General features: G+C 46.4%; 2 long non-coding RNA genes across 2 annotated transcripts; one reads left to right on the top strand and one right to left on the bottom strand.

Annotated features, from left to right (window-relative positions):
* The first annotated feature begins 610 nt into the window (after nt 1-610).
* LOC139048157 (uncharacterized) lies at nt 611-20,097 on the top strand. Its single transcript, XR_011507583.1, has 3 exons — nt 611-769; nt 3,730-3,762; nt 19,844-20,097. It is a non-coding gene; the product is annotated as an uncharacterized lncRNA (long non-coding RNA).
* Nucleotides 12,820-22,451, bottom strand: LOC139048156 (uncharacterized). Its single transcript, XR_011507582.1, has 4 exons — nt 21,662-22,451; nt 20,534-21,520; nt 20,107-20,395; nt 12,820-12,974 (listed from the first exon to the last, which is right to left on the bottom strand). It is a non-coding gene; the product is annotated as an uncharacterized lncRNA (long non-coding RNA).
* Between the last annotated feature and the right edge of the window lie 2,291 nt (nt 22,452-24,742).

Genomic DNA, 24,742 nt, shown 5'->3' on the forward strand with positions numbered 1-24,742 from the left:
TGCGCCTCTTATTGCTTACCGCAATATTTTCAGATTTCACGGCCGAATTAAATACAAACTAAAAACGTGTCGAAAAAAATTTTGCTCATTTTAATACACTTCACACCACGTTATTTCATGTGTTTTTTTACACAAATGAAAAAAATGTAAAAAAATTTCAACCGTGGCAAATCGGAAAGCTTTTGCAACTTTGACACGTCTTGGTGCGTTTTCTATTTCATAAAGAAACTTGAAAAAAAAAACTGTCAAATATAGAACTTTCTCTTAGCACCATTAATGCGAAATATTATCTACCTACATGAAACGAGAAGAAAAAAAGTGGTTAAATGAACAAGCTTTTCATTAAAAAAGCTCAATTTCAAAACGTGTAAAAAAAATTTCCGGTTCCAATTCTCAAAAAAATTTTGGATGGAAGTCCGCTAATGTCAGGCAAAACGTGGGTGCGAGAACATTTCCTCATTTGCTTCTTCACAAAATATAGGCCGGCGTTGGGCGTACCCGGTGGTTCGAACGAGTGCGTTGGGCGTACCCGGTGGTTCTAACGGGTACGTTGCGTTCACCCAAATAGCCAACTTATTACTGATTTGGCTTGGCTCCCGTTGGATTTTTAAAAGGCGGCGGTAGTGCGCTATGGACATTTCTTGAATTTCTTGTGAGCGTCTGTGCAACAAGGTGTAACCTTTCTCTATGGTGAAAACTTTACGAGGTGCTTCTGCGTTGTATGTTCGATTTAAGTGGTCTTCGCTGCCGTGGTTAGTTTGCTTGGCTGGTTAGTACATGTGCAAACGGTCTTTTGTGATGTTCTGGAGTTGTGGAAGGTCGTCTCCCCTATTGCAAGTACTTGCGTTGTCGCAAACAAGTGCTGTAACCTACCCCGGTTATTGTGTAGGCGTCAGCTCTCGAAGTATTGGTCAATGCACGGTGGGAGCCCGTTTTATCTGCGGATGCGTGCTTGCACCAACTCTGACGAAACTCTGATCATTCGGGACCTATGAAAGCAGTGCTGTGTTGTTTTTGTTCCCTGCTTAGTTCGCCTGTTTACATACTCGCCTGAATGTGTGCTATTGTGGTTTTTAAGTTTTCCCCCGTGGGTCTGTACCAGATACCTCGCATTCAGCTGCTTGTCACCTGTGGTCGTTTATAACTTTGCTGCAGAATTTTGTCCTTAAGTCGAATAAACTTTGGAAGGAAATCGTGAAGCTTTACTCCCGGAAAGCGCTTGTACGTCCATAGAATTTACAGTTCAAATGCAACACATATCCTCATTTAAATTTTAGAAGAATTTATAGTTTCCGTAAATTGAAATTGCAGATAAATAGAATTCAATAAATTGAAGATTTCTATATGCACACCAAATAAGTTCTGCAAAGTAAAACGGTTTGTTACATTAAAGTTCAATATATGGAGGTCTAATTGTACAAAATTGATTGATATAGGGGTTGATTGGATACAGGGTGTGCATATTCACACGCCTGGTTCCGTAGTCAGTCGTTACGTGCCGCTCTACTTGAGCAATAAACCAAGCAACAATGTTAATGTTTTCGAACTGTTCATATATCGGGAGCACACCAAGAAGGTGATCTAAAACCTCCAGGCATATGGTGACTTTCTGTTCCAAAAGAAAAAAAAGTAATAGTAATAATGTGTACAGTAACATAGCAGAGTAAACAAACAAAAAAGCTGTCTTTTTACGACAATGCTACATTTTTGTTTTCCTAATTACAGCAGCTGTGCAAGGTGTTCTAGACCAGTTAGGATATTTGAAAATTCAGTGTGATGGGCCAGTCTGTTTCCCTTAGTGTTATAATGGCCTCATATTCTTGCGAAGTTAATCATATGACTCCTTTGTCCTTACTACATTGAACTCCTGAAATGTTTTATTCCGGCCACTGCTCCTCATCCACCATGCCGCTTCTGCTTAATAGTTCTCAAGGCAATTATATTGCCCTCCTCTCCCTATTATTCAGGCAGAGAAACGGATCCACATGGCCATCACAAACTAATTTTCACTTGCACATGCCCTGACGTTCAAAACATTGCAGTTGAGCTGGAAGCTAGAATCAAGCTAGAAGCTAAAGGGAAGCTAGAATTAGCACTAGTGAAATGTGAAGGTTGTTAGCAAAAGTGCCCACAGTGTGTGAGGCCACAGTTTATGCGAAGATAAAAGTTTTGAGAAAAATTGTATAAATTTTGCAGTTGATATTGTTGTTTTATTAATGCTGCTCTTGCTTTAGTTATCCTTTTTTTTTAGTCACCATATGTGTTAAATGTCACAGCATTTGATATTACAGCATTGACATATATCAGTGGGGTGGGGGGTCCTCATCTGGATAGTTCATTTCTAATGCATACACTTTGCATGGCTTGTTCGCGTTGCCAACACCTACTGTATTACTTTGCTATTAAAACCTTCACAATTGTTTTTCACACATAAATAAAACAAGCAGTCTAAAAATGCTCCTTTGTCTCATGCAATATAGCGCTCCTCTCAACTACAGCTGTATGTTCTCGAGACACAAGTTGACAGCTACATGTTAGCTGCAAAACCTCTTAAATTTGCAACAATATTGAATATATTGAGACAAAAAAGCTATCTTGGTGAACATAATGCTGCAGATGCTGACCAGCACATGAGTAGTGCTTCTTTTATTACAAACATTTAATCACATTGCAGAGAGTGTGTACCACTTAAATCACAATCATTTTATTGAGATATTTTTGTGTCATTTGCATGTGGCAGAAGCAGGAAATAGTAAGCTGACTCTGCCTTAAAGCAAACATATGCATGAGGGAGCGCTTAAAGCATTACTTGTTCAAACCGAGGCTTTGGTGTCTAGATTTCACGACGAAGAGAGTAAAATGTGAGGTCACTTACCCTGTATTCTGAAACCATCTATGACTGGAAGCTTCATTCCACTGAGATGAGCGCAGTGCCACCCCTTGACTGAAGACGACGCTGTGTTTCACAGTAATTGACATGAAGTTTAATTAAAGCTAAGCAACCGCCTGTGTCAAGGAGAGGGGCTGCTGTGCATTTGAATCCAGGTGGAGGGTTGAGTGGAGAATACAGAAGTTAGTCATCTTTACCGATCCTTGAGCCTCTTAAGAGATTTCCTACAACATCTAAGCTCAGCCTTTCTGTTTTCTTACAGCATGGTTATTACAGGTGGTACAAAACATTCCATTGTACAGTTTCTATAATTCTTTGGGAAAACATACATCACCTCACTAAACAGGAATAGGCTCAATAGGTTCACTGGTATCATCTATAGTGTTTCCATCCAAGACCTATTGCTATTACAAGGCATTGCAGACATTCAGTGACGTAGCCAGAAATTCATTTCAGGGAAGGATTCTCCACTGGTCACTACCACTCCCCCATCACCTCTCTCTCTAGCACTATATAAATGTGTGGAGGGTTTTACATCACACCAAGACAAACTCCTAGCACTCCCCGGACAGGAATGCTTTAGCAATGAGGATGCACATTTTTACGTTGCCAAAACTTTGCTTAACTTCTGACAAAAGTTTTTCATTGCTAAGACTACGCCTAAAATTATGCTATCATCCTTGTGCTGTTTTTAAAAATGACTATATTAAAAATAACATTTTGTTTACAAATTGATGTATTTATATAATGTATATTATGACCTTGTTGGTACATTACTTAGGAAAGTGAACTGTGCTAAAAACATGACAGCGCTCTGTCTTGTGTCTTCTTGTTTGCAGCCCAGACTTGTTGCAGCCCAAGTAACAGTGAAGGTCAGCGTTATTTTCTTACCAGATTTGCTAGTGAGTGGTTCAGCCATGGCTGTGTATGGAAGAGAGCGGGCACTATTTTGCAAGTCGCCTATTACTTAATTGCAGGCATTATGGGCATGCTTCCCTGACACCTGCCTATTCTAAAGACTGCAAAGCAGCAAGCACAGCACATGCTATGACAGGGTAGGTGAATCTCAGCTAAGGCAACTGGCCACAGCTATCTGGTGTTGAGCGATCGAGCAGTGATGAGACAATCCCCCTATGTTCCATAATTTTTCACTTAATTCTTGATGCCCTTAATGCGTGTCACCACCCTAGCCCCCTTACTGTATCATCCTCCCCACTCCCTGGAGCTCTCTGAAACTCTTTTCAGCTAATCACTGTCCCACTTTTCAACATTCACGGGGTTGTTGAATGACACAGCATTCTATAACATTCCTATATTTATGTTTCTGTGTGGACATCGAAGCCATTCACCTAGCTCCCATAGTTTGTTGTGGCGGCTTCTTAGCTTCCCTGGTCCAGCACCCCGTCCTTGATATAGATTGCCGCGCGCAAATCAGCATTCTGTAGGCCTTTCTTTCTTGTCCCGTTTTCTCTCCATTTTTTTCATTCTTAGCAGTGTGTACAAACTAGCCTGAGAGCAAGCTCTTCTGAAGTTTATTAGCATAATGAAAGTCAGAGTCAATGGAAAGTAAAAGAAGAAAGAAGAAGGTGGGAGGAGTGTTTTTTATGAGTTTTCTAAACAAGCAAGTTGATATAAGTAAGTTGTATAATAGCAAGCACCAAGTATGAAAGAATAAAAAACACATTTGCACTTCTCGTCTGACGAAATTTACTGTGCTTTTACAGAAATGAAAATCATTGAAAAGGAAGTAAGTGTTTACGTTGAGATACGAGCACGTAATCTGTAAGCCTCGTAAGCTTATGTCAAGTAAAACAACATGAAATCCTGAGAGATTGAGCTTCTTAAGTACACGTGTTATAATAGGAACACCAACCTTCTTCAGTATGATAAAAGCACTGTAGATCAAGGTTCTCCACGTAGTGGAAACATTGTTAAATCTGTTAAGATGTGAATGTGGGCAAGTTGGTAACAAAGTTCTAACTTGCTAAAGCACATTGCTGTCCTCATCGAACTAATGACTATAGTTTCTTGTACATGTGTCTTGATCACATTCAGCACAACATTATGCATTTTTAGCTTTCTTTAATACATTCTGTAGCCCCTCAATGGATTCAAGATGCTAGAAACCTATGTTGAACTACAAAGTGCTTGCCATTAAAAAAGACAAGAAGTCAGTTCCTGTGTTAGAAATATTTATTAGTTAGAGAAAGGCTAAAATTTAGTATGAACATTAGCCATGTCTTGAAGTTTTCATCCTACTCATTTTACAGTTGAAGCTAGCTTGCTTCTCAGGTTACTTGTGCTTAGAATTAAAGCACAACAAACAGATGAATGGCTTGCCGGGGCGTTATTCACAGAAAGTGGTCACTTTTCTCACTCTCACCATAGTGTTTGGGCTACTGCTGGTACTGTTGGCCGCATAGCAGCCAGTGCAGAGCCACTGAGTGTCGTGTGCCGATGTGCCAGTTTTTCTTAGCATGTGGACACTTCTCCCACGAGTTTCTTCGATGTTGTCTTGACGAGGGCCAAACAGTGAATGAGCCAGTTCATCTTGAAATTTTATAATTGGCGTAGAGTTTCCTTCAAGCATGCCACGAATGTTCCACGCATTTATGATGACACATCCAACAAGCAACTCAACAGCTACCTTTCTGTACCACTTGAGTCCTTTTCTAAGGCAGTTGTGGTATAACGTCATTTGGTCACTATAGTCGACGCCCTTTTTTGCTGCATTGTAATCGAGACCGGCCTGATGTTTCATGATTGGTGCACCGTCCCTTGTTTTCTTCCCACTGTCCACCAAAGTTGCTTCATATTTGGCGACAGATGTGAGTATCAGAACAGGCCTCTTGTCCATCCACTTCAGTGCCTTCACTCCATTTTTGGACTGAAGTTCGGTAACACTGCCATTTGCAACCTTTACTTCAGTGAGATCTTTTGGCAGCCCTTTCCTCACTGAGCGAACTGTGCCACGAATGAAAGTGTCTTCCTTTAGAAGGCGAAAAGTGAGCGGCAAGCTCATGTAGAAGTTGTCTACGGACAGCGGGCACACAACTTCCTTGTAATTTTGCAGGAATTTCAAGCATACATCTTCGGCATGTCCGATGCCAATTGTTCAGTCACACTTTCCGGCATATACATCAACCTTTAGCCTGTAACCGTCTTTGGTACATGCCTTGAACAGCCTGACTCTGTAAGAACGAAAGTCTGCCACACCATGGCACTATTGTTTCATCTATCACAACCTCCTTTCCTGGCTCAAGCACAGTGGCAAAAATTTTGGTTCAATTTCTCTACCAGAGGATGGTTCTTAAAGACATGATCCTGCAACTCTGCAACCAGTTAATTGTCCGCAAAATGCCGGAACCTCAAAAGTAGGGAGAAGGCGGTCACGGCTCATATTTTGATTAATGAGTTCAACACCATACAGGTTACTTTTTGCCCAGTAGTGACTCGGATAGGAAGATGGACGAGATTAATACAAATTGGTATTCCAACAAATGCTTTCGTTTGTTGGAGATTGGTTTCCATCTAATTTTTCAACTTTGATTTAGATTTGGGAGTAGGAAGACGGAGGAGACCAATACAAATCAGTATTTGAATAAATGCTTTAATTTCTTTGGCATTGGTTTCCGTCCAATTTTTCAAGCGTGATTTAGATTTAGGAGTAGTTGACTTCAACACTTGTTGTGTCAACCTGTTTGTTTCATTGGCCATCATTTGCCAAATGTCATCCGTAATAAACAGTGAACATAAAGATGGGGCATAACGGCTAGATGGCAACTGATTGATAGTGGGCGGCCTAGAGTGTGGTGTCACACTAGGCGAAGTGGTTGTTGCCGGTGTCCATTTCTCTAGAGATGGGCTGAGAGAAATGAGAGCATTGTATCCTGAATCATTCACCTCAGAATCATCAGTCAGGTCTGACTCTCCATTCGACATGCCGGCTGAGGTCTGTGATGGTTCGTAAACACTATCTTTGTCACTGATTTCACTGTCCACTGCTGAACATCTGACACTGAAGCACTTGACTCATCCGCTGGTGATCGCGAAGTTGCTGGTGCATTCTTCTGGCCCAAAACTAAGTTTATTTGTTTCCTCTGCATTGTGCTTTTTTTTTGCATCCGTAAGGGGCATGAGGATCTATCTATTAGACACGCTGAAAAGTTTGGGAGTAGCAAGAAAAATGCAGGTACTTATTCCAATGGCACGTATTTCAAAGACTGCTGCGAAAGTTTGCAAGAAACCCAACTGAGAAATGCGCCGCCACTCCACTCTCCAAAACAAACTTGCCACCCCATGTCCAATGCAATAAAAATATATATTAGTTGCAATTTCAAACCTCAGATGGCAACACAAGAGCAAGAATTCTTGTGTGTGGGTCACTGGTGAGTCACGCCACACACAGCATCAAAACGTTTTCGTTGAGTGCATCGTGGATTGCCAGTGGGTCATAGCATTTAACATCAGACAAGTAGTCTACTGGCTATCTATAATCTCACACAACAAAAATCGTACCTCTGAGTTAAAGTGTCATAATGTTATCGCAGCAGCAAGCAGATGAATGCCCGTAACTTTGCTGCTGCATAGGAGCACAGGCTGTGCTGTGATGGCACTCAGAGTGACACGTGACTTAGATTCAAGGCAGCATCAGTTATTTGTTGAATCTGTTGCTGCAGTGAACTAATTAAAGTTTAGAGAAATAATGAAAAATACAACCCAAATGTCTGGGTGCTTTTGTTTTACTTCGCACTGTAGCAAGAGAGATGAATTTCCGTTTCGTCTCCTTTTCCCGACGTTTGCACGCGCGCAGAGAACGAAACTATACGTCATTGTCTACATGTGTTCCGGCATTGCGATCATGAATGCTCTTTTATCCTCTCGCGTTTGCCTCAGTGCTGGGGCACTGACTTATACCGCTAATCACGTGTTCTCGTGTAGAGCGCGCACTATCGTCCGCTACAGGAAACGAGACAAGCGCAACAGCTCGCGCGACACCGTCACCGGAAGTGTGCCGGTGACGGTGAAAAAAAGAAGACGGCAGGGTATACCCGCCGCGACCCCTCGGCTCCGGTATGGGAGAACGCAGTGAAGGAAATTTGCTTACACAGGCGAAACGGGGAATGTCGAGAGAGTGTTTATATAGGCGGCGACGCTCGCCTCCTGAAATCATGCGTTCGCGGCACTTCAATCATTCTCTATCTGCTGTTAATGAACCAATTTGAAAAATGCTTGCGGTAGAACACTTCTTAGAGGGCACGTAACAACTTTCAGTGTATAACCAAAATTTGTTATGTAGCCTGTGAGGGACCCTTTAAAACAAACTCGGTAAAAATCGGGTGTACTGTGGGATGTTGTTACAGCTGCGTCGAGCTTCACAGCCCTCTACACAAGCATTGCTGTGAAGCCTGTGGCAGAAATAGAGTTTTATTCAATCAAAGGACTGCATAGAGCGCGCTCTCGTGTTGTGCTACGTGAATTAAATCATTCGTTTCCTGCCTGCACAAACGTTTGCATCTCGAGTGGATTTCAAGCACACCGTATAATAACGTGCAGTTCCGTCGTGCTTCGCAGCACTATACACAAGCACTGCCGTAAAGCTAGTGGAAAAAGTACGATGTCATGAAACCAGATCAATGCTCGCTATTTTGGTGCGATGCGTGAATGGAAACATTGCTTGCCTGCCTGCACAAACGTTTGCATCTCGAGTTAATATCAAACAAATCATATAATATGTGCAGTTTCGTCGAGCGCTTCACCGCACTGCATGCAAGCATTGCCGTAAAGCCTGCAGTATAAATAGGGTTTCATGAAGTCAAATTAATGCGCAAACCTAGCTCGCACTTGTGGTGTACAAGGTAAACAAAGAATTCGTTGCCATGTCTCCGCAGTAGTTGGTCACGTTGATTTGTGTGAGCATATTGGTTCATGTGCCCCATCTACCTCTGTGATGAGAAAATAAGCAAGAATATCAGCTGCTATGTGTCGATGCATATGCTTTTTATTACAAGGTGTAGGAGCAGTACATCTTACTGCATGAGTAAACCACTCATGGAAACAGTACGTTCCTTGAACATTGTAGCTATATAATAGCCTAGGAAGCGCGCTATATTGGAAGTTGCAATTTTTTTTCTGTTCGCAAAATTCAATAACTTGATGCTTTTTCTAAAAGCGAAAAATTATATATTTCGCAATGATACGTATGCTGCGTCAGTAAGTTAAGTAGGCAGCACATAAAAAGGCTAAACCAGAGGAATATCCGCAGGTATTTATACAAATGTACAAAGTATTAAAAAAAATGTTTTCTCAAATGTTTTCAGTGTGGAGTAAGGAGTTGCATGTGCGTCCAGCGCTGATTTCCAGCGCTTAATTTTTGTTGAACCTTGACGTAACAAAGACGTAACACTCAGCACTCTATTTTGTTACATCATTTTTTTTTTTTACAATGGAACACTGCATTCTACTATACGTGCCGCTCATGCGCCCCAAAATTTTGGCCCCTCTAAGGAAGTCACTGTTCTCTAAGTTTCGCCCGAAACTTAGATATCGCTACTTCCAATTGACACTCGTGAAACCAGCAGCCACGTCGGCTTGCCGCCTTTACACCGGCCGCAAATTACTTTTAAAAAATGTGGCACGCGCGGGCCGTGTATATGCACTCTGCTGCGCGCGGACAGCCATATGCACGGGCACGGCCAGGCAAGAGACGTCGCGCGCTCTCTGACCCTAGCGCGCACTTGATCACGGGACGTGGACAGCGCGCATAAAGCTGCCATCCTTCTCGGCTCACAATCGCACCCTTTCATTCGCAATTAACCCCAGCATGTGGGATGCAACGGAGCACTATAATTTTTGTCACACTTGGACTTTAAACCAAACATCAGAGCGATGGCGAAAATTCGCTTAGGGTGTCCAAAAATTGCTATCGCAATAATACACTATGGAGAAAGGTATTATGTAAATTATCTGTGGATGGGTCGAAACCCCCTAATTTCCCAAACACGCACCCATCCACTGGCACGCTGCACACATGCATCCCGCGCGGCACGCTGCATCATTAAGGCGTATCGTTCTTCGCTAGCTCTATGAACATTTATGCAGTAGTCACTTGGCGAGAAGCTTATTTTCCAACCTATGCGCAAGTGTTGTAGCTGAATTTCGAAAGTACACGGACCATATATATGTTGGCAAAATAATCGGAACTCACTATTTAGACTCGCCAAAATTATAATTAGCTGCTCACTTGAACTCATAAGAATATACCACTCAGCCGAGCTCACTCGGGCTCAAACTCGCCAAAATACTGCTCAGCTGGGCTCACTCAGACTCGTGGGATGATCTCAGGGAGTTGACTCATCAGTGAGTTTGCCAGCGTATGCTGTGTGCTGAACCACAAACCTGGCTTTCTTGAATAAAAACAGTTGGTCGCTGCAGCATATGGATGCACATAAGTGTAATTCAGAGAGCGCGGCATTGTAAAGGCTGCCACAGTTACCATGCCATGCTGCAGCTCATTTCAATCATGTCAAATGCAATACCCCTGCCAGCTTTTAGTCAGTCGATCAAATGCGATTGCTATTTATCTCATCACAACACCTCATTTTCCTGCCTAAGGCTTTGGGTGAATTTTCCTTGGCATCCATTTTGTTACTCTAACAGGTTACCAGTTATCTGTTGCCTATACGAAATTTGAAGTTGTGCACATGTCATGTGGACTCCATGCCAAACTCGTAGTACTGCATGCGTTTTTGCAGTTAGGTCTAGAGTTACAGAATCGCATGTGGGAGTTACTTTAGTTAGCAGCTGTAGCTTTGGAACAAACACGTGCATGAGAGTGTGCTTAAGTGTTACCTGTCAAGACTGGGAGCACCAAGGCAACTTGTGCAGTAAAGGCATGGGCAGTATGAGCCCACAGATTTTACTAAGTGTGGCTGAGGTGATGCGTCTAGATTTCACTATGAAGAGAGCCAAATAAAAGGTTGCCTATCCATCATACCTATTCTGGAGCCTTTTCATGAGCTTTTCTAAAACATTAAGCTCAGCGTGTACACTTTATCACAGCATAATTATTACATGTGATATAAAACATTGTATTGTGCAGTTTCTCCAACTCTTCGTGAAGGCATCTATCCATACATTAAACAGGAATAGGCTCAATGTTGACATATCTCCACAGTAGGATCTCCAGGACCTCGTACTGTCACAATGCATCACAGACATTATTTAAGTGAACTCCAGAAGTGAAGCTCTTCGTTAACATTGGCTAAAATTGTATTTTTATATAGCAAAGTGATCATGCATAAATCTGTATGTCATGACAGAACACTTTGTTTCTCACGGACTTTAGTTTACAATTGTTTTCACGATCAGGAAAATTGTGCAGTGTGCTAGTTGGTTCAACATACTTAACACTGTTGTGCGGAGTGACGAAGGGACAGGACTTGAGCGAGAAAACAATCGACACCTGAGCACAAACTATCAACTGGTGATTATCACAAGGCAATGATTCTGCTGAAAAGTAGGAACCAAAGGAAAAGACAAGTCGTGGAAGCATACAACCTCAAGGTGGACCCACAGGGCTCATGTGTCAGCCCGCCGTCTAATTCACTCAGCAATAAAGAGATTAGCATAATCACTGACAATAGAGGGTGTAGGTAGACCGGGAAGAGGACTCCTGTGCATGCGTGTAGGCTTTATGTACGCTTCACTTGCAGAAAAATAAACCAGTTCATAGTTTGCGCTCAGGTGTCATGTGTTGTTTTCTCGCTCAAATCCTGACCCTTTATCGCTCTGCGCAACAGTGTTAAGTTTTCAGGTTGTTCACTATGTGATGTAGGAAGGGTAAAATTGATGGGAAATCCCAATATTCTCGGGCATATCGCGAAAAATATGGCCCAAGTCAAGTGTCATTTTAGGCTTCACTGTCCCCTTATATAGGGCAAATAGTAATAGTTTGAATTCTATGGACGCTGGTTGCTTTTTCTGACTTAACCTAGGCAGTGCTCAGCTCTCAGTTGAAAGGAACAGGTAAACAGGAGGACTTGCCACATAAGCAGAAGGTAGCACTCCAGACTTAAGCTTAATATACTGCGTGCTTCCACAGCCCTAGGGGGCTAGTCTGTAAGTGTTGACTAAGTGGACTGTCCATTCCAGTACACGCTGAATGAATAGAGCACGAGAGCCCATGGTGATGATTGCCACATGCTCTACCAGCTTATAGCTCTACCTAATCAGTGTGTGCTGAAACAGTCCACTTAGTGGATTCTTACAGAATCCTTCCCTAGACTGATGTTTATGTTGGTAGGTTGCAAGTATTGCACTTTCTTTCCTTTCATGTGGGCAGTTCCCACATATGGATGCAATTTAACATATTGTATTCATATTGCCTTTGGTCTATACATATCTAATTCATGCTTATAACCAGGCCTACAAGCTCTTGTCCTGCATATTTATATAGCCTTCTCATTGGAGAATGGAGTCATTTTCCATTATACCCTCAAGCACTTGAAGTAGACACTGCAATAACCCCAAGGGAGGGGGGACAGTAATGCAAAAACCTTACTGGGCTTGTGGTGCTGCTGAAGGATGCACACATACCATTTATGCTAAAATTCCCAGCAGACATTCCAAAGTTTGTACGAGTTCGACTTTAGCTGGCTAAACTGAATGATTCATATTGAAGGCAATTCTTGCAACATTTGGTCAAACTGAATGAAACTGGACAGCACAATTAGCTGTGTTCATCTACCATTTATACGACTGCTGCCCCGAGCATTTTGCCTGTTACTTTGCCTTTCGTTTCTGTACTATCAAGTTCAAGTACACATGTACTTTATCACTGTACAAGTAGAATGGCTTCAAGGCTTTTCCTGGGCATTCAACAGTCACTATTTATTCCTATAAACCTTCCTGCATGTGAAGGCAAAAGAAACTTATTAATTCATGCTGGAAGTATAAAAAGACAGGTATTTGCACAGAAAATGTTTATTTTGAGCACCGAGGTTCTTGCTGATGTAGATATGGTGCTGGCTCCCTCCTTGCCCGAAGCATGTGCTTGCTGTACACAGCACCAGATGATGGCTTCCTAGGTCAAAAGATCAAAGTGAAATAAGAGGCATTTTGTTTTAGCCCCGGAAAGAAAAAGCAGGATTGAGACATTAACATGTATAAAAAATACTTGCCTAAAGAAAAATTAATACACAAGCAAATTCACTAAAGAGGTTCACTTTCAAGAGCGAAAGTATGGTTACGATGAAAATTACAAGGAAGCTTCACTGCTCATTGAGGTTTCGGTTCAGTAGTTGTTGAGCCACGAGGGTTAGCATGCTACATCTTGCATATTATGTTTTGTAGAACAATATTGCACTTTGAACAATGTAGTGCCTATTTAAATGAACTGACAAGGAACGCTGAAACTCCAGGCTAGTTTGGTCTGCACAAGATATGATACAGACACTGTACTGCATTCATTTAGTGTTTTTGTCACTGATGTCGTGCACAAAGGTCATTCACACCTATCCTACATGAAATGCAGTTACTTCTTTGAAGCTTCACCTAGTCCTTGAATTTGCTGCATGCTTATGTCTAAGGGAGTTCGTTTGGTTCCTGTTAATGTAGTACATCTAAGCAACTGTTATCAAATGCCCATAGTGTTCCCTTGCATGTACAAAACATTTTTGGCCCTTTCAATGCACAATACTCATTACATTTGACACTTGGGACTCGTGCAAGGCGCCATTTAGTATTATATGCTTGTCCACATCTGATAATACTTTCATAGCTGGGTCATTCCCATGCCAAATGCCTTGGTTATTACTGTGACCATCTCACACTTTTCCTTTAGAATCTTCTTGTCCACTTTTAAGGAAGCACCCCACGACACAATGTCTCCATCCTAGTGGTGCTATGGAGTTAACTTATGTGCTAGTTGTAGCAGATGACGTCAAATGAAGGCCACTGAAGATAAAACTCTCTGCGACAATTCCTTTTACACAAAAAATGCAAACAATACAGAATAGTCAAAATGTAGTTATCTGGCAAGACTGGCTGCATCCATCATCTTTGTTTGGCGCAATTCTGAGGTGGCTCCATGTTACAAGACGCTTGGCGATTATTGCCATGTGACTGTTTGGGACTCTATAAAACACAAGAATTGCCTTACTCCGGCCTTTCTCTTTGTGCAGCGGCCAAGGTTATTATTCGTCCAATCGCACCGTGTCCTGTTCGTGTGTCCATAGACTAAATTCTTCACCACATTGTTTTTGCGGTATTTCGTGAGTGACCCATGAACTCATCTTGGGGTGGGACTTCTTATCTTTGGCGTTTGCTTCTATCTCTTGTCGTCAGCACCTCACACAACTGGATGATGCCACTGGCAATTCTCTTCCTAACCACGAAGAATGCATTCGTCTCGTCACCTCTTCCGATTACGTTCTTTGGCCACCTAGAGAAAAGATTATAGGTGTCAACTCCTGTAACATTGTGGATGGCGGCGTATTCATTCTACCCTATGACCATACCCTATCTCGAGCAATTCTGATTACCCCTGGCCTTATTCGCTTCTCTGAGAGGTCTGCATTGCTTACTGCAATAAACCAAATCGAACCCCAACTGTTGCCTCGTGGATCAACTGTCACTTGAGCTGTTGACACTCATGTCGTTGCAATTGTCACGAAGACAGCTCAGTGTGTTCTTGCGTCTGTTACCAGAAGAGGGTTATAGCGCCGAAAAAACACAACACAGAGCAAGCGAGACGGGACAGGCGCAACCCGTCTCGCTTGCTCTGTGTTGTGTTTTTTCGGCGCTATAACCCGTCTGTTACCGTGCGCTGAACAAAATCGTGCGCAAAGATGTTCACCCCGTGTCACGGATGGATGATGCACTAGATTCACTCCATGGTGCTGAGTATTTTTATAGCCTTGACTTTAGACCAGGCTACTGGCAAATACCGATGTCCAAATCCGACAAAGCAAAAACGACATTTGCTACCCCTGATGTGCTCTACGAGTTCAGTGCGATGCCTTTTGGACTCTGCAATGTGCCTGCCACATTCGAACGCATGATCGACAAGTGTTGTGCGGCTTGAAATGGAAAACCTGTCTGTGCTATCTCGACGACATTGTGTTTTCAACCATGTTCTCACAACATTTGCAACATCTTGATGAAGTCCTTGCCTGTCTTGCAAATGCTGGTTTGCAGCTCAACACACGCACACGCGCGCGCGCGCACACACACACACGCACACGCACACGCACACGCACACACACACACACACACACACACACACACACACACACAAATGCAGTTTGGCCAGCAAGGCCATCAAAGTTCTGGGGCACATAGTCTGCAAAGAAGGTATTCGTCCGGACCCCGAGAAGCTTACTGCCATCCTCGAATTTTGTGTCCACTGCGTCAAAAAGACATGCACAGTTTTCTTGGACTTGCTTCTTCCGGCACTTCATATGCAACTTCGCTACACTTACGTCCCCGCTCCATCAACTCCTCCCCAGTAATGCACCCTTTGTTTCGTCCGACGAATGTGAACATGCTTTCCTGCTTTTGCAACATGCCCTGACGTCAGACCCAGTACTGCGCCACTTTGATCCAACCGCGCCCACCATCTTTCACACCGACGCTAGCAGTCAGTCTCGGTGCCATTCTACTACAATGCGACAACACATTCCACAAACGAGTAATTGCTTAGGCTAGTCGTGCACTAACCAGTGCAGAAAATTACTACACCATAACCAAGCAGGAGTGCTTTGCTGTTGGGCCGTGCAAAAATTTCACCCATGTCTTCATGGCCGCCATTTCACAGTTGTTACAGACCATAACACACTGTGCTGGCTTTCATCGCTAAAGAATTTATCAGGTCACCTGGGTTGCTGTGTGCTTCACCTACAGGAGTACGATTTCAATGTCACCTACAGGGCTGCAAAGAAGCATCAAGACACCAATGCTCTCTCTTGCTACCCTCTGCCGAATCATGACAATTCACCATAACCTCTCCGCGATTGTGTACGTCCTGAGTCCTCTTCATCGGCTTTACCCATTGTAGCCCTCGAATGGCTAAGACACAACAGCCCATCTGTCCTTGTGTCCCACTAACGCATCGACCCATACTGCTGAACTATTCTCCAACGCATGGAAGATTCTTCGTCACCTCCAAACGCCTGACTTCGTCGACAACTTAATCAATTCAAGCTGCACAATGGGGTTTTACATCGCAACATTTATCACATCGATGGCAACAAATGGGTCCCGGTCATACCATGTTCTCTGCAATGTGAGGTGCTTGAAGCCTTTCACGATCATGCGACGACTGGTCCTCTAGGCTACCACAAGACTTGCAACAGAATATGAAGTTGCTGCTCCCGGCCTGGCCCATCTTCAGCCGTTGCGAAGTATGTTGCACCCTGCGTTCATTGTCAAAGCAAACCCAACAGCTCCTTCTGGCTCTTTACAACCTCTGCCTTGTCCCGCTTCGCCTTTTGAAGTAGTTGGAATAGACTTGTACGGTCCTCTTCCCATGACCTCACATGGAAATCGTTGGATTGCAACGGCCATAGACCATCCAACACGCTATGCGGAGACAGCATCTCTACCATCCTGGACTGCTGCTGAAGTCGCCGATTTCTTTCTACACAACATTATCTTACACTGCAGCGCTCCGCGCGTTCTCCTCAGTGACCGCAGCAGTCTTCCTCTCTTCTATCCTTACCGAAGTTCTGTGCGCCTCTAACACAATTCGCAAGACGACTTCCAGTTACCATCCGCAGACCAACAGCTTGATGATTGCAATGTACAGTCACGTGCAATATGAATTGCAACACCGGTGCCCGTGGTCGAAGGGGTTCCAAGGCTGTACGGCTGTGCAGACACATGGTAAGTTCCAGACCGAAACACAGCTTCAATTAGTGGTGTCTATTAAACCGCTATTTCGAATGTCAGAGCTGCTGCGCAGCCGTGGAGCCCCTTCAACAACGAACAAGAGTGTTGCAAGTCATATTGCATGCGACTGTACATCTACTCTGGCCACACGAACGGGGATGCAATCCTGTCGTGCATGACATTCGCCTATAACATGGCTACGCAACGTACCACTGGATTTTAACATTTTTTCTTCATCTATGGCTGTTCACCAAGTTTCATTCTTGATGTATCATTCCTTTCGACTCCTGTACCCCCATCAGTTCCTTTCTTGGAACAGTTTGTGTCTCGCCTCGCAGAGTGCAGACGCCTCGCCCCGCTTAACACCGACGTCTCCCAGGACGCTCGCAAGTTTCGTTACGACTCGACCCACTGTGCTGTAACTTTTTCTACTGGTGACAAAGTTCTTTGGACTCCTGTGTGCGTTCCTGGCTTATGCAAAAAATTTTGCAACACTTCTTGCTTATGCAACACTTCTTGAATGCCCACACCACCGTATCGTCGGGCAGCGAGCACAACCTGCGACACCCATGTGGCCACAGTGACGATAGGCGGCCTGCGCAGCTGGCCGGTTGGGGTCATCAGGTTGTCGCCGGCCATCCACTGATTATATTGTTCACGGACACGTTCTTTAACAGGCTTGTTGAGCACGACGTCCAGTGGCTGAAGTCATGACGTCATGCCTCCCGGAATGACGGCGAGTTCCGTCCTCCCGTCGCAGAGTGCCAGCTTCAATCCTGCGGTCAAGTGCCCGCGAAAGGCATCCAAGACGAGCATGCTCGGACACCGCAAGAGTGCCCCTGGTTGCCGATTCCAGACGGTCTTAATCCAATTGAGCATGAGGGCCTCGTCCATATAGCCCTTTTCATTCACGCGAACGACATCCCGTGGGAAAGCCTCTTTCGGCAGCATCTTCCTCTTGAATATTATGTATGGGGGCAGCTTTCTGCCATCTGCAGTACACGCGAGCATCACCGTGAATGCTCGTTCCCCGTAGAAAGAAGCTCGACTTCTTTTGTGCCGCGTTCGCACACTGTGGTGAGCGACGGCATGTCGAACCACACCGGCATTTCGTCAGCGTTGCCGATCTGTACCAACATGTAGCCATGCTGCTGCCGGAGACCGATAACATAGCGCTGGAATTCGACCAACTCGTCCTCGTATGCCTCTGGCTGCTTCTGCCAGATTGATTTGCGCTGTCGAAGTGCGAATCCCTTGCGTTGCATGAAGCGACGAACCCAATAAATGGAGCCCTTGAATTGTTCCTTGGGCAGTCCGGATTCTCGGGCGATCTCAATAGCTTTGATGCAGATGAGTTCTGCTGTGACTGGCAAAGATCTGGCACGATGCTCGCGGACAAAATCCGCCACCCTGTCTTTGAGCTCCGGGTGCACTGCGCCATAGAATAAAGAACTTCGTCAGAATAAAGAACCGCACAGCACCCGCGTGTTGGGCCGCGTCCGTCACCAAGGGGGCGATAACAATGTGGATGCCGAAAGGTCTGCGCTCCAGACATGCTGCCAGACGACTATTCATGCTGTGCCAAGGGCCGGTATGTAAGTCAAGGGGTGAACTTTTAGTAATATTTTTGGGAAAAAACCTCAACCTATATTCTGCACTATACGGTACTCGCACTGCTGGAGACATGCCGTGGCCGAGAACCTACGGCTTCCCGACTACTCGGGTGCCACCACCTGTGCCACACGCAGTTGCACTGCGGCACCCTGCCTAGATGGAGTCCATAAGCCAGGAAAGCCACGCACGGCAATCTATGTCCGCAGCACCCTGGCGCGTGCTGTTCTACCTGTTGCTGACATCGCCGGTGGCCCCTTGGAGTCATGCGCCGTTGTGGTACGCCTTGGCAGCCAGGACACGGCTGTGGCGAGCATCTGCATCCGTCCAGGAAAGCCGTGGGATCCCTCCAGCCTCATCCAGCTGGCTGTTCGCCTTGGTGGGCATGCAGTCCTGTGCAGTGACTTCAACGCACACCACACGGATTGGGGAAGCCGCAGCTGCACCCGCTGAGGCAAAGGCCTCACAGATGCCATCAGCTGAGCTGGCCTGCTGACCTTGGAACACCAGGGAGCCCACCTACGTCTACCGCAGAGCTCGCACGGCCATTGACCTCTCCCTCAACACTGAGCAGTGCTCCTACTCCTGGGCCACAACTTCGGACAAATGGGGGTCTGACCACTTCCCTATTGTGATCAGCCCCAGGTCTGGGAGAAGGCCTAGGTCAAGAACTTACGTCACAGACTGGTCCCTGTTCCGGAAGCACTGCAGCAAGTTGGACGATGGCCGTGACTTCCTGAGCGCCATCGTGGATTGTGCTCAGGCTGCCACCGTTCAGTGCTCTACCCAACCAGATACCCCCGCTCCGGACCTCCACCTGCTCAACATTCGTGCCTCCAGGCGCCGTATGGAGCGTGGAGCAATCCGGACGGGCAAGGCAGAGCATTGGACCGAGTACAGACGTGCAGATGCCCGTTGCAGACGCCAAGCCCGGCGCAGGAGGAGCCTCTGCTCTGCCATCGAGGGCAGGTCCAGGGGACCCCTGGCTTGGAGACTGCTCAAATCCCTCACCAGCAGGAGAGGAAGCCTACAACCTGTCCTCGCCGTGGCCATCACGCTGAGCATCAGCGAAGAGGCCCTTGCGGAGCTCCTCGCCAACCAGTTTGCGCTGGCTGTACCACGCATTGCAGCCATCCTGAAGGTAGGGCAGCCTTCCGTCAGCCTGCCTAGCTGCCTGCACAACCACCACACAGGGTCTTCGCTTCTGTAAATGGCCTGTCATCCAGTCTTGGGAGCCTGGCCTCACAGTTCACTGGCCCAGAAAGCAGTCCGAGTGCTTTTTCGCTGCCTGAGGGCAACAGACTTGAGTGCCCGACTATAGACATCCTACACTTAAGTTCTCTCTCTTCCTCTTTCACTCCCCATTCCCCTCCCCACGTGTAGGGTAGCAAACTGGACTCAGCCTGGTTAACCTCCCTGCCTTTCCGTCTTCCCTTCTCTCTCACCACCCAGGGTGGCCATCGAGCCAGGTTATGGCTATCTACCAGGACCCGCTGACGCTGCACGAGCTCCAAGCATCGCAGTGCACCAGGAGCCCAGTGCACCAGGAACCCAAATGCTTCGCAACCTGGCCGCCAGCGAGCAGCTGCACCTGCTTGACTGCTTAAACATCTGGCAGTCAGGGCAGGTGCCGGAGTCATGGCGCACAGCCTACGTGGCCCCCATCCTGAAGGCCGGCTGAAAAACGTGAGCTCCTATTGGCCAGTCTCACTCACCTCTGCTGCTTGCAAGCTGATGGAGGCCATTGCTTTCTGGCCGATGAGCAGATAGGCTTCCGGCGGAGCTGATGCAGTGCGGACTCCATCGTGGACGTGGTCTCCACGCTGGAAGAGGCCAAGGCCTGCGGTGACGCCGTGCTCCTGGTGCTTATCGGCATGAAGGGGGCCTTTGACGCCCTGCCCTATCCAGTCGTTCAGCAGGCCCTGGACCTATTTGGTAGAGGGCGTCCCACAAGGATCAGTGGTGAGCCCTTTCCTGTTCAACCTGGCCCGACTGCCTGCTGTCCTGCAGAGTGACCCCCACAACCACGTGAATACCTCCATCAACGCGGACCACATCGCCCTATGTGTGCGAAATCCACCACACAGCCACAGCAGTGCGCGCTCGGCTCTGCAAAGAGCCCTCGACACCGCCGCTGCTTACCTGAGCTGCATTGGCCTTGCCATCTCGGCAAGGAAGACGGAGGCCATGCTGCTCCACTGCCCGCTGCACAGCTGCAACTGGAAGGCGACCTTGAAGCCCGGCAGTGACGTACCCGGGGCTACACGTTCATCACCGGCTGACCTGGCTGCCTGCTGTCAAGACCCTGCATGTCCAGGTCCTCCGGGTCCACAAGGCAGTCTCCCAGCTCGTTGCCCGAGGACAGAGCTGCACCACTAGGTGGGCTCTGCGGCTGTACCATGCAGTAGCCACCTCACGCCTGCGGTACGTCCTCCCACTCGTGGCACTACCACGTGCCCGTCTCAAGAAGCTGGAGCTGCAGCATAGGGCCGAGATTAGGTTCTGCCTGGGCGCTCCCTGCAGCTCTGAAATCGCTGCAACCTTGGCCGAGGCAGGAGCATGGTCCCCATCACTCCTGTCACAGCCCACATTCTACAATCAGCCACAGCTGTGCACATCGCTGAATGACACTGCGTTCAGGAATATCGGTCACATTCCGACCGCACACACAACCCCCATCACATCTGCACTGAGCATTACGCTGCGGAGAAAGCTTATCAGTGAATGGCTACTGACAGCGCAGCGAAATTTTGGTTCTAAAGCAATTTTTCCCGACCGTGCAATGAGGCCGCAATGCGAGACCGCAACGAGGCCGCAATTTGGTGACTTTATTCACTACCGCCCTTAGCCGGCAGATCTGAACCATGCATCAGGAATGTGCATTTCCATTGGGGAACAATAGAAACTCTTATTTAGGCTAAACAAGCGCGCGTACGTACGTACTTACATGCCGCACTCGGGGCATCTGCCATTCAAATATTCTGCCATGTAGCAGCACCGTAACCAAGTAATGTTACTGTTACGTGCTTCTGACAAAGACTCTAAATAACTCTGAAGGAGCGCAGTTCCGTGTAATATACGTTCTCTGCATTAGGACACTGTAGCACTGGCTGGCCGGTCTGGCGGTCCCTGCAATGCATCACAAAAAAAGCTCGTGAGGAACCTGGCTATAAAGTATCATCACAGAACACCTATATATGGCATCATGCAGTCGAAAGATTAGCTACGCGTAGTAGATGCACATCAAACGCAAAGACTAAGTATACTTACGAGAAGCAAAAGCCCGAAAAATAAGCGATCCACCGCTTCGTGCACTCCGAGCCTGCCATATGCCATATTATGCCGCCAAAAAGGCCGAATGTGACATCACGGACGTAAAAAAACAAAGACCGGATGTGGCGTCCCGGACGTGACGTTTGGGTGAACCTAACGCTTGCGCTGCGTTCACCGGGTGAACGCAGACACTTTCCAAAATATAACGAGCCAAAGTGGCCCATGTTGAGCATACTGGCTTCAGTACCTTTGCTGGTCGTCTATCAGTTTGCATTGTATGCAAATCTAGTTATAATTACTTTGCTGCTTCAGAACTTCACTCTGGCAGCTTATTTTCAACAAAAATGTATTGTTAGGTTTTATTTGTGTCTAGTTGCGCGAAGGTAGGGGCTGCCGCCCTCTAAAGTGCCAATGCGTACTGAGTTCGCAGCCTACGTACAACCTACATGGGCATCGCATATACATCTCCATTATTCGCTTGTCAATAGCATATGCGAGACACCACAAGTGCATGCTGTGGCTGACTTTACCGAAACCCACCTGGTGCACACAGTAAATCACCTGTAAGCGGTAACAAGGCAGGCTAATCCGTAAGCGACGGAGTGCTTCCATAATCAACAGGCGCATCATTATTGAGGTGCTACTTCACTGCCTGCTCCCCATCCCATCATGCAATGGAACCTTCTTTGGCACCACCACCTGCGACTCGCATTGTGCCTTTCTAAAGAACTTATCTGATCATTCCCCGAGCTGTTTATTTCGTTTCCCATTATCACAAGCTTTCCACGTCGCTCACAGATGTCTTCATGTCTTACCTTGACCTTCACCTATGCGTTTCAGCTGTCTGAAAAAAGTGCAATGCGGCATGACTGAGCCAAATGCTGCCGAAGTTGCCTAATTTGCGAGGTTTTGTCGGTACCTTGCTGACATGCTTTCTTACGCCTCGAACAGCTGAGGTGGCGCCAGACGGCCTTTTCATGAAACCGTGAGACATTCTGGAGGCTGCAGTCACGACAGTGGAGCAGAAAAAGCGACAGAAAGAGGGCAGTGCTGTACAGTATAAACATTTCGACATGGCCTAGCTCATAGCCCAGTCCAAGTATTCTGTGCCAGTTATTTAGGCGCTGACAGTAAGAAGATAATGGCTATGGAAAAAAATTTATTGCGTAAGCGTTGTGGATGTTGCCTCCCTGCTGAAGCTACCATATCAGAGGCTGAGGATATTTGTGACACTGACGACGTCTGCCAACTGCTTTATGCGCCTCAACGAAATCCTGTCTTCCTCGTGACACTCGCGATGAAGCAGACGAGGCATTTCTTCAAGAAGAAGACGAGATTGACGACTTGAACAAGTATGTTCACCTATCTTCTGATGTTCCACCATTAAAGTTACCATCTTCCGTTCACAAACGCAGCAGATGATCTTGTGGAAACAGAAAATGGGCCGTGATTGAAAGGGTCGTGGTGACGAAGATACGCTCAACTTTAAGTGCTGCATATGGAAGCATCAGTACAGCTGGCCCGTCTGTGACAGAATGTCGTGCACGCACTGGCTAGTTAAATAGCTTGAAGCAAGCATATGATTGAGCTCTCATAACCATCGTGTCACGAGAAGTGGAAAACAAATGCGTTCAAGAGGCAATCCCAGCTGTCACAACATGCATGCTCAGAAAGGCCCGAATTTGGCGTGAGAAACATGGTATGTGGTCAGATTTTGATTTGGTCAAGGTTGAGCCCATCGGATGTACAAGCTGCGCTCGGATACTTAACCTTGGACAAACTTGGTTGCTCTCGGCAGAGCCCAAACAAGAATGAAGTTGTGTTAATCACATCACAAACGGCCAGAGAAAGTACTTTTCAGAGCGGTTTATGATACATTCTACCCGCATGACATTGCAGATATGTTCAAAGCAGCTCATCCCGAAAGTGTCATCGCCCTGTCAAAGATTTACGGCCTGCGTCCAAAACGGGTGTTGCTCGCACCACAAGACATTTGCGCTTGCATTTATGGTGCCAACGCCAACCTTTGTGTCTCCGCGTTTGACAACATAACCGGCATGGAAATCTCATTGGAAGGCATAAAAGCATTGTGCCTTTGCGGCTCCCCAACCACAGAATGCACCCTCGGGTATGCTTTTTTTTTCCCTGTCACATGCGATATGGGGAAGTCGACTTACATTTGAGTCAACTTACAATCGTGCAAATACGGTAAGTTACGTGAATGCGAGCACTGCCCCTGGAGTGAAAGCCTCACTTTGGCCAGTGTGGGAATGGTCGACGAGGACGAGGCCACATTTATCGTTTGGGAAAGTGGTGATTCGATCGAGGAGACGTCGTCTCCAACCCTTTTTGTGAAAGAGCACGGCAAATGGGTGAACAAATGGTTTGCTCACAATACATACGGCACACTCAAGCCGTGGCTATTCGCGGGACACAAAAGTGCAACCAGCACGGAAGCATTGTTCTGCATGTTGATTTTGCGGAAAACTGGACTGTCCTCCTCTCAAATGAAACACAATCATACCATTGGCACAATAAATCTACATTTTCACCTGTGTCACCACAACAAGGAAACACATCTTGCTGTCATAAGCGATGACATGCATCAAGACGCAGTGCACGCCTGCCTTAGGTAGAGTTCGCGAAGTGTTAGATGAAAAAGTGCTTTCACGTAACATACGTCAGCGGTGGTGCAGCGAGCCATTCTAAAAATAGGGTACCACTGTACGACTGCTCCAAGTGTACATCCGCGAGGTGCCCCACTACCGGGCATGGGAAGAACACGGTGTGGGTGGAAGCACCAAGCTTCCCAGCTCAACCTGAGGTCTGGAAGCGCCGCTGCCATTTCGTCGGCACATGAAATGGTCTCCCAGCTTAGCAGCAACCTCAAGAATGTGGTCCTGCTTCATGTGCCTGCTGCAGCCAATATCGAGGAGCATCATCAGTGGAGTGGAAGTCAGTGCTGCTTCTGCCGGGAGTTCAGTAATGGCATTTGTGGATGTGTGCCCGCAATCAGCCAAGTGGACGTGCGCTGACCATTCTCAGAGCTGCCGCTATAGCCAGCTGATGGTGATTGAA

This window comes from Dermacentor albipictus, chromosome 7, assembly GCF_038994185.2.
Source record: "Dermacentor albipictus isolate Rhodes 1998 colony chromosome 7, USDA_Dalb.pri_finalv2, whole genome shotgun sequence".
In the NCBI taxonomy this organism is placed as follows: Eukaryota; Metazoa; Arthropoda; class Arachnida; order Ixodida; family Ixodidae; genus Dermacentor; species Dermacentor albipictus.